The 18448-nt window shown below is 39.6% G+C and overlaps 1 protein-coding gene across 2 annotated transcripts in view; it reads left to right on the top strand.

Annotated features, from left to right (window-relative positions):
* The first annotated feature begins 1400 nt into the window (after positions 1 to 1400).
* PAFAH1B1 (platelet activating factor acetylhydrolase 1b regulatory subunit 1) overlaps positions 1401 to 18448 on the top strand; it is a 64707-nt gene continuing 47659 nt past the window's right edge. The window contains exon 1 of one of the 2 annotated variants that reach the window (XM_043478045.1): positions 1401 to 1532. The gene's annotated coding sequence lies outside the window, so the exon portion shown is untranslated. Of the gene's footprint in view, positions 1533 to 2086; positions 2358 to 18448 lie in introns of those variants that run through there. The other variant, XM_043478054.1, reaches the window with a different exon arrangement.

Genomic DNA, 18448 nt, shown 5'->3' with positions numbered 1-18448 from the left:
GGGGCTAGAGAGAGTCATTTAACCAAGGCCACACTTCCTTTATATGGCTGATCCAGGATACACATTCAGGTTCTGTCATTAACCCAGTAGTTTCTCAAAGGTAATGTATTTACCTAAAAAGGAAAACAATAAAATCAATAAACACAAGCCTAAACCTATATTTCAGGAAAAGAGTTTCCTTGGACAATATAAATTAGTGATGAGATGATCACACTAGGTAACTCTTAATAAAAGAATATTCCACATAGGATAATCTAGAACCTCAAAACTGGCCTCTTTTAAATCAAATGTCTGTGTGGAACACATTTGACTACAAATCTCCAAGATTTTATCTGCCATCTATTTCAACCACCCAAATAGCAAACACACACGCACACAAAACACACACACGTGAGCGCGCGCGCTCAAGCCTTGTAGGGATAAAGTTCCAGGTCTTTCTTTGGGTATCAGTTTCGAGACTTCCAGAGTCGCAGATGTGTGTATGCCTATGTGTGACTAAGGAAAAGAATAGCTGAATCACATCTGAAAGCGAATTTTCTCAAATTAAAAAATCTCTAACAACCAGGCATTCATATCCAGCAGGCTTTAAACCTCAACAGCTCTTCTCCCCAAACTAACCCAATCTACTCCCCCGCCCTCTCCCCGGTCCATGAGAAATAAACCCGAAGGCGGAAGGTAGAAGGGGCGACATTCTGGCCCGGGCTCTGCTTTCTGAAGCCCATCGGGGCCCGCAATCCACGGTGCCAGATGGTCCCTGCTGTTGGCCAGGGAAAACGGAGAGATCTCCGTTCGAGAGCAAGAGCAGGGCGTGGAGGTGAAGACAGACGGAGTTCGCCAGGGGCCGCAGCAGTCAGACGAGGGTCTAGGAAAAGGTTACTGGGAACCTTTGCCCAGGTTGCAAAGGCGTGCTGAGCGAAAATAAGCACCTCTCGCGCACACTTGCCCGCCCGCCTGCCTCTCCGACCTCTCTACACCGCCGAGCCGCATCGGCCCGCCAGCCTGCTAAGCGGAAGGCAGCGCGGCTCAGGGCCGGGCCCGGCCCGCGCATGCGCTGCAGCCCTCCTCCGCTCCCGGCCCCCCTCCCCTCCCTCTTCCCCGCGGGTCTGGGGCGGCGGCGGCGGCGGCGGCGGCGGCGGCGCGGTGACGTCAGGGCGTTGGGGCAGCTCCTGTGACAGACGGAGCTGGAGCGGCGGGGCGGCGGCGGAGTCCAGCGGCCGAGATAGCGAGTGAGCGAGCGAACGAGCAGCGACCCCGGGGTCCAGGGAGCGAGAAGAAGAAGGAGGGGAGCGCTCGGGCGCGAGCTTAGAGCCACCGCGAGCGCCGGGCTTGGGCTCGAGCCCCGGAACGGCTGAGGAGCCCGCCCGCTCCCCTCCCCTCCCCCTCCCCGGGACCGGGCCCAGCGCGCCATCCTCCCCCTCCCTCCTTCCCTCCCTCCCTCCTTCCTCCCTTCCCTCTCCCTCTCCCCCTCCCCCGCCGGTGGATGGGAGTGAAGGACGGAAGAGGCCCTGCGGAGGCGGCGGTGCAGCGCTCCGGTAAGACGGACGAGGGTCTGCGCCCTCCCTTATGTCTTCTCCACCGCGCTCGGGCGGCTGCGGGCCGGGCCCGGCGGCCTGACGATGTGGCTGCGCCGGTCCCCTCCCTCCCATTCTCCCCTCCCCCTGCCGCCGCCTCCTCCTCCTTCTTCTTCTCTCCTCGCTCTCAAAATGGCGGCCGCGACGGCCGTTGAGTGAGAGACACGGGAGGAGGGGGGGACAGACCGGGTAGGGCGCTGCCCTCGCTCCCCTCCTCCCTGGCCCGCGTTCTGGGGGTGCCGGGGCCGCCGCGGCTCCACCCGCGGCCTTCCCCGGGAAGGGATCGCCTTCCTCCCTTGGTGACTTAGCAAGAAAAGTATTCTTGGGTAGGAAGGGCGTGGAGAGCAGGTCGCTCTCAGATCTTGGGGAAAGGGTTCGGCTCTCCTCTCCCTGTCCGCGGAAGACAAGCTCCGCAGTCCCCACCCCACTCCGCGGCAGGCGCTCAGGGACCGGGCTCAAGCCGCCTCGGCACTGTCCACCGGCCTGCAGGCGTTCCGTCCCCCACCTGTCCTTAGGATGGAGTTGACCTGAGAAGGATGGTCCAGCCTTTCCCTGGCCCCCCTGTGCGGTGGTTCAGCCCCTGCACCCACTGAGGAGGAGCGGCCTGACCCCACCGAACCATCCGCAGCATCCACCCACCAAATCCGGCAGGGTTTTCTTTTCTGCCGTCGGCTCCTTCAAAGGGAGCTGCCTCTTGACGTTGTAACACTGAGCTTCGAGGCCCTCAGCCATTCTTCGAATCTCCCCACTCGTATAGGAAACGCAGTGCCTGCCTTAACCTCCCAGGTGAGAAAATGCCTTTGAGGTGGTGGGCAAATTTTAACAGTACGTCTCTAAACAGAAGAGTGGAGAGGAGGAGGAGGTTTTTCAGTATCTGAGACAAGAGAGAAAGGTGGCTTGGCTTTATTTGTTGTTCTGCCTTTCTTCCGTGACTTAGCAAGAAACTCCTTGGGAGGAAGACAGGAGATTTTCTTTTGGGGTTGCCGTTTGGGTCCAATCTATATCAGTCTTTTGGTTAAGAAATTGTGCTTTGGAAGCGAAGAACCAGATTTGTGGTCTCCGTTCTCAATGGGCGATGTCATGCCAAGGTCCCCCCCTCCCCCTTTCCTTAAGAGGCAATCGGGAGAGAAGAAAGATATTACTGTTATTCCGACCTCTACTTTAACACACAATCCTTGAGATTTATAAGGTTTTAAAGGCTAAACAAAACAATTGTGCCGTTTTTGGTAATTGTATTTTTGTTGGGGGGTGGGTTGTTTTGTGTGAATTTCATTTTGAGCCTAGGGCGGAGGAGACGGTGCTTGGGCCTTTCATACCAGTAATGTCATCTCTCCCCTTTTGCCACGGTAGTGTTTGCTTGAATTTTTTTTTTTTTTAATTCCTTTTTTGCTGCAGCAGAGCTTGATTGCTGCGGGGTTCAGTCTTTTAATCAGGAAAATGTCCTGGTTGGGTAGGTCGATAGTGATATAATGTTGAATATATTAAAAGCTTTCACTTAAAGAATTCTGATTTGGATCTAAGGCATTAGCTACATTTTAATCTCTCGTGGGTATCTTTCAGGACACAGTTTTGCAAAATAATTGGCAGTTGCAAATTGCACTTTTTATTAAAGCATAAGAGTGATCGCTGTTCAGGGTGATTTATTCTTTCATGTTCTATTATAAATGATCATTGTTTGGATTGTTCACAAGGGGAGGATCTATCTCCTAAAACAAAGCTGTTATTTTTATAAATCAGAATGAAACCTAATTTTTCACAAAATATTTCTGTTTATCTTGATTTTGATGGAGCTAGCCCTATTTCCGTGCCTCTCCCACCTCTTTTTTTTAAAATGGGCTAATATTTGTGGATGCTGTGAACAGCCATTGAGCTGAGGAGACTGGGTGGAGTAAGAGAGCAGAAGCTGTGAAATGCTAGATTGCCTTTTCATAGCATTTTTCTCTTGCTTATGTTTTGTAAGGTTATTTGATGCTAATTGGTGCTACAATAAAGGCATTTCTCTGTAGTAAATCTTAAAATTTCATGTTTTTAGTTTCTACCTTTTTTTTGCAAGGTGGAGTAAAAAGCTGTGTCCCTGCTCTAAAGCAAATACTTATTGTCTGTATAGTACCTGTATACATACATACACGTTCATATACATATATACACACTTCTGAATTTTTTTTATTGTTTTAGTTAAGTTAAATGTAAATTAATGAATGCCAGAAATATTTGGCAAAAAATAGTAGAAATATTGCGAAAATCTAATGAGAACATTACAGATGTTTTCTTTAACTTTAGTTTGCATTGAAACAGTAAAATCTGTGATTTTTAAATAATGAACATCAAAAGTGAGTAAGAGAGGAAAAGGTAATTTGTGTTAAATGCTCTTTATATAGACCCTTTCTCTTGTGTTGTCCTTTGGAAGAGATCTTTTAGTAAGGTACTGCCCTAAGAGAGGGTAGGTCAGTATAATGTCTCGTATCAAGCATTAGTGTGAATAGATGTTCTCAGAAGGATGTCAAATTGATGTTGTAAATGTGGTTTTGATGGGCCTTATGACTATTTGTCAGTGTATGATACATTTTTATATTTTTGTTATTTTTAACGTAATTAAAAAGTAGAAGGGTTCATGTGGCGGGGAATGAGGTTAGTGTTACGTGTCTAACATATCCTAACCCTTCGTGTTTGTAGCTATAAGAGTGTACTAAGAGCCGAGATTTTTCAGTAGATTACTAGTTGATTAGGAGTTTAAAATAATTTGACTTAAGTATGAGAGCTTTTACTTCTAAATGTGTATCTGGATATGTTTCTGATACATGTGGCAGAATCTTGGGCTTAATTTGGAGATCAATTTTTAAAATTCTTAATAATCCTATACTTACGAAACTTTTAATGAGATTGGGATGGATTAATTTTTTAGTAGAATTACTTGGTATCTTCCAGATACAGTTACCCTGGTATATAAAATATTTAGAGATGTCTCTGGAAGGGAGGAATCAGTATAATAATTTTTGGTTTTCCAGCTAGAACAGTCATGTTTCATTGTTTATATTTTTTCAGTGTAAATGTTTCTCCCTCTTATGCAATAAATGATACCGTATATATGACTTTATCTTGCAGCTCATATTTTCAGTGTCCAAGAAAAAAGAGGATCTTTTTGTTTACCTGTGATTCATATTATTCACAATTTGTCTTATTAAGTAAGCCATAGAAACTATGGAAGTTATCATCATTAGGATGGAGATATCTTAAAAAACAAACCCAAAGTAAAATCTTAGGACAATTGGAATTAATTTTCCAATTCTCCCATTGAGTTCTAAAGCAGTGAGTCATGCACTCTTCTGCCAAAGGGACTTGAGGCTCCGGTTAGTTTTAAACCACGCCTGTCATGTCTGCTGTGGTCCTAAAAGAGATTTCTTTATTTGCCTGTAACTTTCTGTTGTGAAAATATTTCTTTATGACTGGTAATCTGTTTTCCAACACTTTGGAAAGAGAGACAGTTTAATTTACAGTAGAAATTCTTTGCCACTTTCATTGTACAACTTTTTTTTTAATAACTTAAAAAGTTGCTTTATTAAAAATAAACTATACAAAAACAAACAAAAAACTGATGGTATATGACTTCTGAAAAGAAAAAGCAAACCTGTTCTCCTGGTCCTTAGCTGTAGAGTGAATCTTAGTTGCTAAAGGCCAGATTTGAGAAATGTTTTGAGAAATGTGTATTTCATGAAGAAAGATGCTGTATTATATAAGCCTACTACTAGGTCAGTTCAGTGAAGTCTTTTTGAGTTGTTTTAGCTTTGTTGCTGGTTTGACATGGCACTTTGACTAGTCATTTAAAGTGGAACTTTAGTTTAATTTTGCTGTGTGCATAATTTTTAACCTTGTCATGGCAGTTTCAAATTTTAATTGTTATTTGTGAAATGCTTTATAGTCTTTGGATGCAGATACTATAAGGACTTGTTATTTTGATCTGTTGTTTTCTCTTTAAAAGATGGTGGCTTGTAGTTGAGACTTACCTAGTTAGATTGATCTGTGCATTTGTCAAAGATAGTTCTGGAAGAGTATCCTCTGAAGTTATTGTCATCTAACGTAAACATTTTCCTAGAAGTTTGTAAACATATTGAACATGGCCTTTCAGTTCTGTCAGGTACTTTTTGTGAAAGAATGGTATTTTTATGGATAAGAGAAACTAGAATTTAGAGAATTTCTTTTCCCAAGGTCACATGTTGGGTTAGTAGCTAGAATGAGGTAAATACTGTAGTCAGTGAACCACTTGGGTAGTGCCTTGCATAATCATTCTTTTTTCTTTTGACAAAATGGACTCTTTTCATAACATTTTATGTTTGCTAATTTCTTTTCTAAAATGATGAGAACTGGTAGTATTTATTGCCTGCATCATTTAAATTGGCATTTATTCACATGATCTTACATTGCTATTTTGCTTGTATAAGGCATTTGAATAGGAACTTCCGGAAAATGTCTAATTCTGCTTTATCATAGTACATTTATAAGTAAATAAATGCTGCATACATACAAATAATATTAATAAGTTAATATTAAATCAATATTTAAGTACATATAAGTGGTATTAGTAAGTAAATAAATACTTTTAAAATTTGATTGAGTATGAGGTTCTGTGAAAGGAAATGTGCTATCCTGTAGTTCTTTGTAGTGGCTAACTTCCAGGGATCTCTCTGGAATTAAGGTGAATAAAGGAAAAGTGTTCATATTTCCTTTACAGAGATTTTATGTTGTCCCAGGAACAAGGTAGCACTTCCGACATAGTTGTTTCAGGGCCACAGAACACTCACCTGTAAGAAGTGAACTTACCCAACTAGACAAATTGCATTTGCATTTCAATTATCTGTTCCTTGAGCTCTTATGTGCTGACCAGAATTACTGACAGTTAACTGAGGCTGATAAGAATTTTCTGAGAGACTCTTTTGATAACTGTGAAATTAAGAATCTGGGGAATTTTTAAGAAATTTAGTTGAAAGCTTATATTTTTAAGGATTTGCATGTTGTAGATTTAATTCACTTTTAATTTATGACAAAGATACAAGGATATGTTTATGATATTAGTATTTTGTGTGCGTAAGGCATCTATTTTATCTCTTCATCTTTCCTTCCATGTTTGTTTATCAAAAATGTGCTGACTGCAGAAGAAAGGAAGGTCAAGATTAAGAGTCAGTTGTATTGGGAACTCCCTGATGGTCCAGTGTTTAGGCCTCTGGGCTTTCACTACTGAGGGCCTGGGTTGGGGAGCGTTGGGGAGCCCACAAGCTGTGCACTGTGGCCAAAGGAAAAGTTAATTATATTGATTATTATTTACTATTATTTTTGTTATTTTGTTTTTAAAGGGTGGGGAAAAGCTATACATTTATCATTAGCAGAAAAAATTAAACAAAGCTGTTGACTAAAACCGAAATGAGTATTTTAGATTCTAATACTAACTCCATCATTTTTACCAGCTATGAAAGTGTGTTAGTCACTTAGTCATTTCTGACTCTTCGTGACCGCCATGGACTGTAGCTTGCCAGGCTTCTCTGTTCGTTGGGATTTCCCAGGCAGGAATGCTGGAGTGGGTTGCCATTCCCTTCTCCAGGGGATCTTCCTGTCCCGGGGATTGAACCGAGGTCTCCTGCACCTCCTGCAGTACAGGCTTTACTGTCTGAACCACTAGGGAAGTCTCTGTGAGCCTTGAGCAATAAGCCTGTTTTTTACCAGTAAGTGGATAATGTTGACAGCATCTAACGCATAGGTTGGTTGCTATTATTGGATAAAAGGCCTGTAAACCCTTCAGTAGATATTTTTTATTGTTAGAGACTTTTTTAAGTAAGAGAATTAACATACTGTTTACTCATAAAAGTAACCAGTAATATAGCTCTTATAGTTTTAAGTATATTTCTTAAGAATTTTCAAAATTTCTTAGTAGGCAAGAAGTGCTGTGTAAATCAATGCCAAATGGACTAATTCCGTTTTTTAATATAAAATTATATTGCTTGCAAGCATTTTATTTTAACTGCAAAGTGTATTTATATCTTTATTTTAACAAACAAAGCTTTTGTACTTTTTTTTTTTTTTTTTTAAGTAACGTGCTTATTTTATTATTTTGGGCTGTACTGGGTCTTTGTTGGCTTAGTTGCGCTGAGGCATGTGGAATGTTAACTCCCCAACCAGGGATTGAACTCCTGTCCCTTGCATTGGAAGGTGAATTCTTTAGCACTGGACCACCAGGGAAGTCCCTTGTTTGTACTTTTAAATATTAAATAACCCATATTTTTCCTGTTTTCTTTTTAGAATACCTTTTTATTTTGGGATTATTTTAGATGTGTAGACAGGTTGTAACGATAGTGCAGAGAGTTTTTGTATATACCCTGCCCCTAATTTTCTCCATTGTTAACATCTTATATTTCTGTGGTACATTTGTCAGTCTTGGTATTTCCTATTAGCTAAACTCCAGACTTGATTTGAATTTCGCTGGTTTTCCCTTAATGGCCTCTTTCTGTTTTAGATTTAATCCAGGGTACCACCTTGTATGTGGTTGTCTTGTATCCCCCGTCTCCTCTGGTCTGTGACAGTTTCTCAGTCTTCCCTTGTTTTTCATGACCTTTACTGTCTTGAGGTCCTGGTCAGGTGTTCTGTAAAATGTCTCCCAAACTGGGTTTGTCTGATGCTTTTTCATGATTAGATGGGTTGTGGATTTTCGGGAAAAAAATACAACAGAGGTGAAGTGCGCTTCTCATCACATCTTGTCAGAGGCTGCATGATGCCCACAAAACATCAGTGGTGATGCTAACCTTCATCACTTGGTTAATGTAGTGTTTATCAATTCTTTTAAAGTTATTATTTTTCCTTTACCTTTTGGAAATGAGTCCAGTTACATTCCCTGGTGGGGGGAGTATCAGTTTACGTATGTCATTTGGAATTCTGCAGTAAGGCAGATTTGCCTCCTCTTCCCCATTTATTAAAACAATTTACATCCATCAAGAAAATTTTGTTTGGGATTTTAAATATTAATTTAAGTAATCCTCGTTTTATTCACATATTGTTTAAAACATTTTGACAGTGGTTTGAAGAATAAAGATCAGAGAAAGCCTTTGAAGGAGCTACATTTAAGTGAATTCTATATCCCTGTAGAAATTACTCTGAGAGTAAAGTTCAGTGTTGGGATTTTAGAGAAGAGCTCCACATTTTGGGACTTGTTTGGAGGGACACTGCTGTGATCTGAGAAGCAAAGCAAATAGGGCATCTTATTCATCGGTGCTGTGCTAGAATTTGAATCCTCCTTGTTCTTCCCTTTCCCTCAGTAAACTTGTAAATATTGAAGCAGAAAACAAAATATTTTTGACTGACTGGACTCTTTAAAAACAGAGCTGAGATCTATGTCCTGAAGGAGATTTATTTTATATTAAGGAGAATTTATAATCCCTGGGTCGGGAAGATCCCCTAGAGAAGGAAATGGCAACCCACTCCAGTATTCTTGCCTGGAGAATCCCATGGAGGGGGTTGCAAAGAGTTGGACACGACTGAGCTACTTCACTTTCACTATATTTGAGTGCAAGATAATTCTTGAGCGTTGCAGTTATTACAGTTCTTGGCAGTTTTTTTTTTTCATTTATTTTTATTTTATTTTTAAAATGTTTATTTATTTGGCTATGCCAGGTCCCAGTTGTGGCATGTGAACTCTTGGTTGCAGCATGTGGGGTCTAGTTCCCTGCCCAGGGATTGAACTCAGACCCCCTGCATTGGGAGCTCAGAATCTTAAGCACTGGGCCACCAGGGAAGCCCCTAAAATTTATTTTTAATTGAAGGATATTTACAATATCGTGTTGGTTTCTGGCATGGGTCAGTCATAGGTATACATATGTCCCTTCCCTCTCCTGCCTCCCTCCCACCACATCCCACCTGGCAGTTGTTTTTATATCTTGCCGTTCCACTGTATTACTTGTACAAAGAATATCATTGGGTTTCTACTTTTAAAACCCTTATTCAATATCATTACTTATTTTTGTTTCTCTTCTAAATTTTCATCAATTTTTCAGTCCAGCAGGCATTTATTTAGATATATTCCAAGCATTGGTGATGCAAACATGATTGTCAGCCCTTGCCCTCAATGATCTTAGAACTTAGAAACATATATTTAACGTGCAAAGGTAGAATAATAATGCTAAAATCAAAATATATACTTGGTGAGATGTTTTCAAAGAGGTCTTCACAAAGATTTTGGTTAAACATTTTTGAAGAAATCTTGTCACGTTGTTTGGGGGATTAATTTGTACCCAGTCTCATAAGCACCCCTTAGTGGTGAGGAAGTTCCATGTAGCTGTAGTTCAGTGTGGCTGGGGTGATGGCGGGTCTGGAGGAGTGAGAACGGTGCCCGGATCTCACCTGTGAAGCCGGCTGTGGACCCATTTCCATTTGCAGGCTCGGTCTCCTCTTAGGTCTCGTCTTAGACTCACTCAATACAAATTCCGTGGGTGCGGGGGAGCACCGGGGATACCTGCATTTTCAGTAAGCTTCCTAGTTGATTGTTTTTGAGAAGAACTGTTTTTGTCCTTGAGGTGGCAGAGGGTGATTTTAAGTTGTCATAAGTGACGTCATTAGATTTCCCTTTTAAAAAGGCAGCTGTCAGCATTGTGGAATATGCAGCTATGGAGTGGATGGAGGCAGATAGACCTGTGATAACTATTTAAAAGACAGTGAAGTTTTAAAGAATGGATTTGAGAGAGATTGAGTGTGTATAAATTAGTAACCGATTTGATAATGGGAAGTGAGACAAACAAGGAATGAGGAAGGTGAAGAATTGAGATTTGTTTGTTTTGGTTTGCGCTGTTGAGCAAATATGGTGGTTTGGAAGGAATGAGAAAGAGTTGAAGGAGAACCAAGGTTGGGGGGAAGTTTTTTTGGTTGTTGTTTTGTGTATGTTCTAACAGTGTAACCATTACATGTATTGGAGACTTGAGTTCTAAAATACTTGGTATTTTTTTGTTTTATATGTCTATCAGTATGATTAATAGTAGAATTTTTAAATTTATGCTTACTAACCTTATGAGGTATTAAAAATTCATTCTTTCATCAGAATGTATTCACTGCACTCTTATGAGAACTGTGCTGAGGTGCTGGAAAGTACTCCAGACAGGGGACAAGCAATAGTAAAATAATAAAGGTGTCAGAGTGAGGAGAGCGAAGTTGTGCGTTACAAGGTGCTCAGTGTTAGAGTTTGCGCAAAGTGGGACTTGATTAGAAGTAAGACTTGAAATGTGGGAAGGGACCAGATACTGGTCAAAGACCTTATACACTGTGTTAAGCATGTGGACTTCGGGAAATAGGTGCAGCATAATGCAGTGATTAAAGGCCCTAACTCTGGAGACCAGATGCTTGTGTTCAACTCTGCTGCTTACATAGCTCTGTTGCATTACACACACACATACACAGAGTATAAAAGCTCCTTATTTAAATTTTCATGGGTAGTTATGAGGAGTAAATGAACACTTCTAAAACACTTAAAGCAGTGACTAGCATACAGTAAGTGCTATTTAAATATTTGCTAAGTAAAAACTAGTGTGCCATTGAACAGTTGTTTTTAAGTAAGTGATATGGTCAGATTGTATTTTAAATATATGATTCTAGGGCTGAGTATAAGATAAATTTTAATAGGCCAAGACTAGATTTAGAAAGACCTGTTGAAATTAAATTAGGCCAGTCCAAGGACTTCCCTGGTGATCCAGTGGCTAAAACTCTGCACTCCCAGTGCAGGGGTCCGGGTTTGATCCCTGGTTAGGGAACTAGATCCCACATCCCACAAGTAAGAGTTGTGCAGCTATTAATCAAAGATCCGGTATGCTGCAACTGAGACCCAGTGCAGCCAAACAAGCAACTATTTTAAAATAAATAAATAGTCCAGTCCAGATGAGAGCTGATGGTGTGAACTCTGGTGGTACTATTAAGGACAGACAGAAAAACTGAACAAACATTGAAGTGTTAAACTTGGCAGATACAGGTAATCGAATATAGAAAAGAGAAAATCAAGGCTGACCGCCCCCCCTCACAATATTCATTAAAGTACTTTGGGTCTTAGATGTCCTCTATGCTAGTGATATTTGAGGCTTTGGTGTATATTAGGGTGCTTCCATAAAAGTGAGAACTAATGACCTGAGATAGTTTTTAATTTCTCTAGATGTATAGGCCTTTGCTGTTTTTCTCAGTAGATGGAGGGAAATTTCTCTTTAAAGATCCACTACTATGTGTAAAACTCTCATTTAACCCAAGTGCAAAGAGCCAGAGAGCTTAAATAATGATTTTATTATGTTGTTTTTATGTTATAACTTTATATTAAAATTTGTGATTATAAAAAGATAGCACCATAGTAATGCTGTAAAAATTTAAAGTGGCTGCTGAATCATTAAAGAAGTTAAAATTTGTTAATTCTATTATAGCTATAATTTTTCATTGTTTATTCATGTATGTGAAGTTGCTCAGTTGTGTCCGACTCTTTGCGACCTCATGGACTGTAGCCCACCAGGCTCCTCCATCCTGGGATTTTCCAGGCAAGAATACTGGAGTGGGTTGCCATTTCCTTTTCCAGGAGATCTTCCCAACCCAGGGATCGAACCTGGGTCTCCCACATTGTAGACAGACGCTTTACCATCTGAGCCACCAGGGAAGTCTTGGATCGGTACAATATTTCATCACATATTCATTCCTTTGATGAATCTTACTTCCTCTTCCCTACTTTTAGATTTGTCAAATTCTAAGAATATTTTTTCATGCCATTCAGTTTTACAAAAATAGGAAAACTTGATTGAAATTAGATTGTTCTCTAGAGTCTTAATGAAATAATTAAATGGGTAGGAAATTCAGTATCCTTCTGTAGCCTTTTAAATCTGGGTCCTGGGTCATAGTGGTGAACACCATGTATGATATGTGTCACACTGTTTCAGGGCTCATCAAATCTCCCTACTAAAGATGGTTGAGAAGGATATTTAAACCAAATTTTGAATGAGTAAAATTGGAGTGGACATGGGAGAAGGTCATTTTAGGTAAAGGGAAGAGCAACATATACAGGTACAGAAGCATGAAAAACTATTATGTGAATGCTGGGAATGCAGAGGGAATTGTAGAGTACATGTGAGTATGAGACTGAAAAGGTACATATGAGCCAGATAGGTAGAATTTATACATTCTGGGTTGTTCCGAATTCTAGGCAATTCGGAAGGCATAGTTTCAAGCAAGGTGAACGTTATAATCAGACGTAGAGTTAGGTAGTTTAGGTGGCAGTGAGGAATATAGATTGGAGTTTGAAGGTCACTTAAGAGGCTTTTTCAGGAAAGAATGATTAGCGCTTGAAGCAGTGACAGTGGAGGTTGTTGACTGGAGAAAGGTTTAGGAGGAGAATTGTGAATGGGTGGTGTATGATGTGCTGCAGTGGGAAAGAAATCACCTGCCAATGCTGGAGACCCAAGAGACGCGGGCTCTTTAGAAAGATGGTGACGATAAACCTATATGCAAAACAGAAAAAGAGACACAGATGTACAGAACGGACTTTTGGACTCTGTGGGAGAAGGCGAGGGTGGGATGTTTCGAGAGAACAGCATCGAAACATGTGTATTATCTAGGGTGAAACAGATCACCAGCACAGGTTGGATGCATGAGACAAGTGCTCGGGCCTGGTGCACTGGGAAGACCCAGAGGGATGGGGTGGGGAGGGAGGTGGGCGGGGGGATCGGGATGGGGAATACATGTAAATCCATGGCTGATTCATGTCAATGTATGACAAAAACCACTACAATATTGTGAAGTAATTAGCCTCCAACTAATAAAAATAAATGGGGGGGGGGGGGGAAAGAGAGACGTGGGCTCAATCCCTGAGTAGGGAGGATCACCTGGAGGAGGTATTGGCAACCCACTCTGGTATTCTTGCTTGGAGAATTCCATGGACGGAGGAGCCTGGAGGGCTACAGTCCATGGGGTTCGAAGAGTTGGACATAACTGAGCAACTGAGAACACAACACAGTGTGTGATGAGGAGCGGGAGGTATCAGAAGACATCTCAGATTTGTGGCTTGGGTGTCTGGGTGAAATTGAGAAGCTGAGTGTCATTAGCCATCCATAGCAGAGAATAAAAGGAGGAATTATGTGGAATGTTACATAAAGCGCCAGATTAATTTTCCTGAACCATAGTTCTCGAGTTGCTTTCTTGCAAAAAACCCATTGCCAGCTTTTTACTCTATTTATTTAGTCAGCTTTGTATATGAAAATGCAAAGGGTACCTTGCTAAAAACATATTTTTTAATCCTAAATGGACACTCAGGGACTTTTCTATGCCGTGTCATCTTTAAAGTGAAATTATAATTTTCTCTTTGTATGTCTTCACTATTCTAGAACTCTGTGGAGGGAAGCAAAATGGTAGACAAGCCCTTAACACCGATTAACTCCTTAAGCTTCACCACAGTTGTTTGATTTATGTGGACAAGCTTAGGAATTTTGAAAATTTGCCCTCAGGTCAGTTTGTAGTTGTTATTTGAACCTCCACTATTGACTTCAAAATTCTACACAGTAGGACCTCAAAAAGTATAGGATTGATTCCTTCAGGGCTTTCATACCATTTATATATTCAGCTTGTTTTAAGAGGGCCCATCATGGGATCTAGACGTCATTTCTTTTAAATTTTATTTTACATATTTACAGCTTATTTTTATTATGCAATATGTCAAATATGCAGGAGAAATACCTGCGATGATATAACAAAATATCCACATAACTACTGCCTGAATTAACAGATATTAACATTTTGCTTTAAAGTTTTTTCTTTTTTTTTTTTAAGAAGTATGGCTTTATTACAGTTAGGGTTGATACCCACTTTCCAGTCCTACTCACCTTCCCTCTTTCTAATGATAAAGTTCTTCCTAAAGTTTGTATATATTCTTTTATTCTGTTTTTATACTTTTTCTATAAAATGTATCCATAAACAATGTATGATCATGTTTAGATCTAACAATGTTAGATCATGTTTACATGAATGTTATACTGTATATTCCGCAACCTGTTTTTTTCACCTAAAAATGTTTTCTAGATAAATTGATATATGTAGATCTAGTTTATTGTGCTAAATAATTTCTTATATATAATTGTCTCTAGTTTGTTATACCTATAGTACAGAAATAGGCCTTTAAATTGTTTTCAGATTTTCACTGTTAGATACAATGTTGCAGTGAACATGAAAAAGGTGTCTGCAGATGATAAATTTTGTTTTTGTTTCACAGAGTTTTATCTTAAGGTTGATTAAGTATTTGTTCTTTAGTAAATTTTATGCATTGAATTGAATAAATAGAATGAATAATATTGTTGACATTGATTTTAGACCATAAATTCCTAAATTTTGTTGCATTTTCCTCAGTCTGTTCAGAAAACCTATGTTTAATTCAGTATTGGGCCAGGGGTTGCACACTGGTGGCCTTTATGATGAACTAAGTGTAAATGCATTTCTCTTGTCCTTGCATAGTTAAAAAAATTTTTTTTGAGTCATTATCTTAGAATTAGTGTTTTTGGATTATCCTGAAAAATTGGAAGCTTTGGCAACAGCGGGGCCCACATTTTCCTGTGGCAGCAATTGGCCTAAGCTGAGTCACAGCTGCCCTCCTTTAGATGGGCATAAACTTTCCAGTGAAACAAGTTCCTACCACTCCGTTATTGTTTATTATTGCCCTTGTACTGTTTATAGTGAAGAAATACTTTCCTATTGATGTCTTTATAAAAAATGGGGGAAAGGTATAGCTAGAGAACTGCAGTAGTAAAGAAAAAGTACCTTATTCAGAGGCTGCAAAATGGATAGTCCAGGATTCAGATTAAAAATATGTTTTGTCTGCTCAGTGGTTTTGTTTTTAATTAGATTTGCTTAAAAGAAAAAAAAAGTTCTATCACTGTTGCCTTACTTCTAGCTGATTCACACTTTTATCTGCCTAGTTAGTCTCTGTATTTGATTTGTAATCTATTTAAAGCAGTTTATGAAGATGCATAAACTACAAAATACCACAAATTAAAAACAAGAGAACAAAGAAACAAAGGGTAAGGATAAAACGGAATCAGAATCTAGGCCAAAAAGGTCTATCACAGTGGTCTTCCTGCAGGCAGAGAGCACAGATTTGACTGAACTTTCTATGAGGTGGCAGGAGGAAAAAAATACCAGTTAGGTTATTTTTCACAGTGTCCTTAAGATAAAAGTGAACCAGTTAGCTCAAAAAGGTCAGTAACACTTGGCACTCTCAGACTGTAATTTCTCATAGGGGTCCTCATAAAGGAGATTATGTATAATTATCATTTCCATCATCAACATCTCTAAGGTAGATACATGTCTAGTAATTTAACAACACTCAATATGGGAAGACCAACCATGTCATATGAGAGTCAAATCTGAATGAATGAGTAGATTGTTTGACCAATGGATATAGTTTCCCTCAATCCAGTTTTGATACATATTGAGATTAAGCTTCTTGGCAAGTACCTGAAGTGCGGGTGTTCCATACATCAGGCACAAACCATTTATATGTAGGATTTAAGTAGTTTTGTGAAAACTTAGTTTTACCCAGATAAACTTTGTGGGAGTGCTTGATTCCTGTCTGCTACATTCCTGCCTTGTTTGAAGGTGTAAGGAGCAGCACTCTTCCATAATATCCCAAACTGGTAAAGTCATTAAGAAATAGAGTTAAAGAAAAAGGGCGGTCAGTGCACAGCTCTGTTTAATGTTGCTGCAAACCACTTGCTTCAGCAGACCATTCCTATGACAGTGGACTCCTGGTAAATACAAGGAGGTGTTGTTTTTATTTATGTCCGGTAATAGATGTGGCCTCAGCTTTTTAGCAGTACTGTATTTTTCAACTGCTTAAAATAGTTTTACATTTGGGTTTTTTTTTTCATATTATATTTAGCATATTATTTTCCCTTCTTCTAAAACCTGCCTCAGAAAACTGCCAGTTATTTCCATCTTTAGCCTTTCAGTTCACAAAGCTGACTTGGTTAGTCCTTGGCTCACGTTATACTCCATCACCTCCTTCCCTGTCCCCAGTCTCCCATCTTACTCTAATTAGATTATACATTCTCCTAGGGATGGATTGCATTTTATTCACCTTTATTTATAGTAAAACTTCATATCACAGAGTTCAGCAGAATAGTCAATGAATGATTGAAAGGCTATGTATATGTAGCTCACATCTTCAGCTATATTGTAAGTTTCTTAAGACAGGGACTATCTAAGTCACATGCAGCTTTTCATAGATGAGACACAGGTTACATGGGACACAGATATGCTTGATTTGTATACTTGGTACTTGGTAGATCCTCAGTTAAAAAAAAAAAACAAACCAAAACTGAATAATTAACACTAAGAATATAGTTACTTCTCAGTGTTGCAGTGGAGGAAAGCATTGAATGTGGATAGTAGTAAACTAGAAATCAGTTCAGTTGAGATATGATGAAAGTTTTCCAATTGGATTGTGGGCAGTTGTATTTGGTGATAAAGATCCTCTAAAGGGGATCCACCTTTAGGACCAATATCATATCTTTGAGAAATCCATCTTTAAAACCAGGAGCAAGTTAGTAGACGAGGTCAAAAAGAAAAATCACACTTTGCATAATTCCCTTTTGACTATAAAGCTGTTTTTTCCCCCAAGTCATTGTTAGCTGCTTCCATCCTAGTCCAGGCCTCTCTTACCTTCTACTTGTAGCCTGCCCTTTCTCTTTTATCTCCTGTACGTTATCTCCAAAACAATCATCATGGAACATCAATTTTAGAACATTGCTCTGTTTTTAAGAATTGCAGTGATTCCTGCATTGTTATAGTTTCTTTGGACTGTCTGCATCAGTATTCAGTGTAATTTGTACTTTTTTTTAAAAAAGGCAACAGGAAAAAAAAAGGCAACAGAACAATATGTTTTCTGTTATTGTTTGTATGCTTAGAAGTATTAGTAAACTTTTTCCTCTGAGTTTTTTTTTTTTTTTTTTTTTCCTCTGAGTTTTAAGGTAATGTGTTTTACCTTAAGGTAATGTGTTTAAGATTTGCTTGTGTGACTTTGGTTAAGTTTATCTAATTGCCACTGTCCTTTGCATTTTGAAGCAAAAACCAGAAGAGTAATCAATATGCACATTAGAAGATTAAGTGGTCTTTAATTTTTGAAGTTTTATTATAAAGTTGAGACAGGCAATTGATTTTCTATAGGATTTTTAAATTGGTTTACTTTTATGACATTAGTGTTAAATCTTTTAAAAGAAAAAAATTACATCAAATCCAGCTCTAAGCAGTTGGATTTAAATGTATTTTATTGCCCATATTTCAGAATTTGAAAAAGAATGATGAGAATAAAGTAATACAGTACATCTTTTATTTCTGAGGACATGGTAATTTTTTAATCTCAGTTTTACTGTGATTCCTTTAGCAGACATAGAAATGCTTATCCGATCCTTACCGTGTGTGGATTACCATAATATTTGGTAGAGACATAATGAGGAATATGTCAGGTTTGCAGCTTTGGAGGAGTGTTGTTGAGGAGACAACATCAAGGCAGATAATTACTGTGTGCTGTGAGAAATGTTAAATATGTGTATGTACAAAGAACTATGAAATCTCAGAGAGGAGGAAGTTACTCTGTTGTGTTTTTTTTTTTTTTTGTCAAAAGTAAGCCCCTCAGCTAGTTGCTGAGATATTTGCTGCTGCGGCTGTTGCTAAGTCGCTTCAGTTGTGCCCGACTCTGTGCGACCCCATAGACGGCAGCCCACCAGGCTCCACAGTCCCTGGGATTCTCCAGGCAGGAACACTGGAGTGGGTTGCCATTTCCTTCTCTAATGCGTGAAAGTGAAGTCTCTCAGTCGTGTCCGACTCTTTGTGACCCCATGGATTGC

This window comes from Cervus canadensis, chromosome 1 (assembly GCF_019320065.1).
Source record: "Cervus canadensis isolate Bull #8, Minnesota chromosome 1, ASM1932006v1, whole genome shotgun sequence".
Classification (NCBI taxonomy): domain Eukaryota; kingdom Metazoa; phylum Chordata; class Mammalia; order Artiodactyla; family Cervidae; genus Cervus; species Cervus canadensis.
This window is presented reverse-complemented; position numbering and strand designations above follow the sequence as displayed.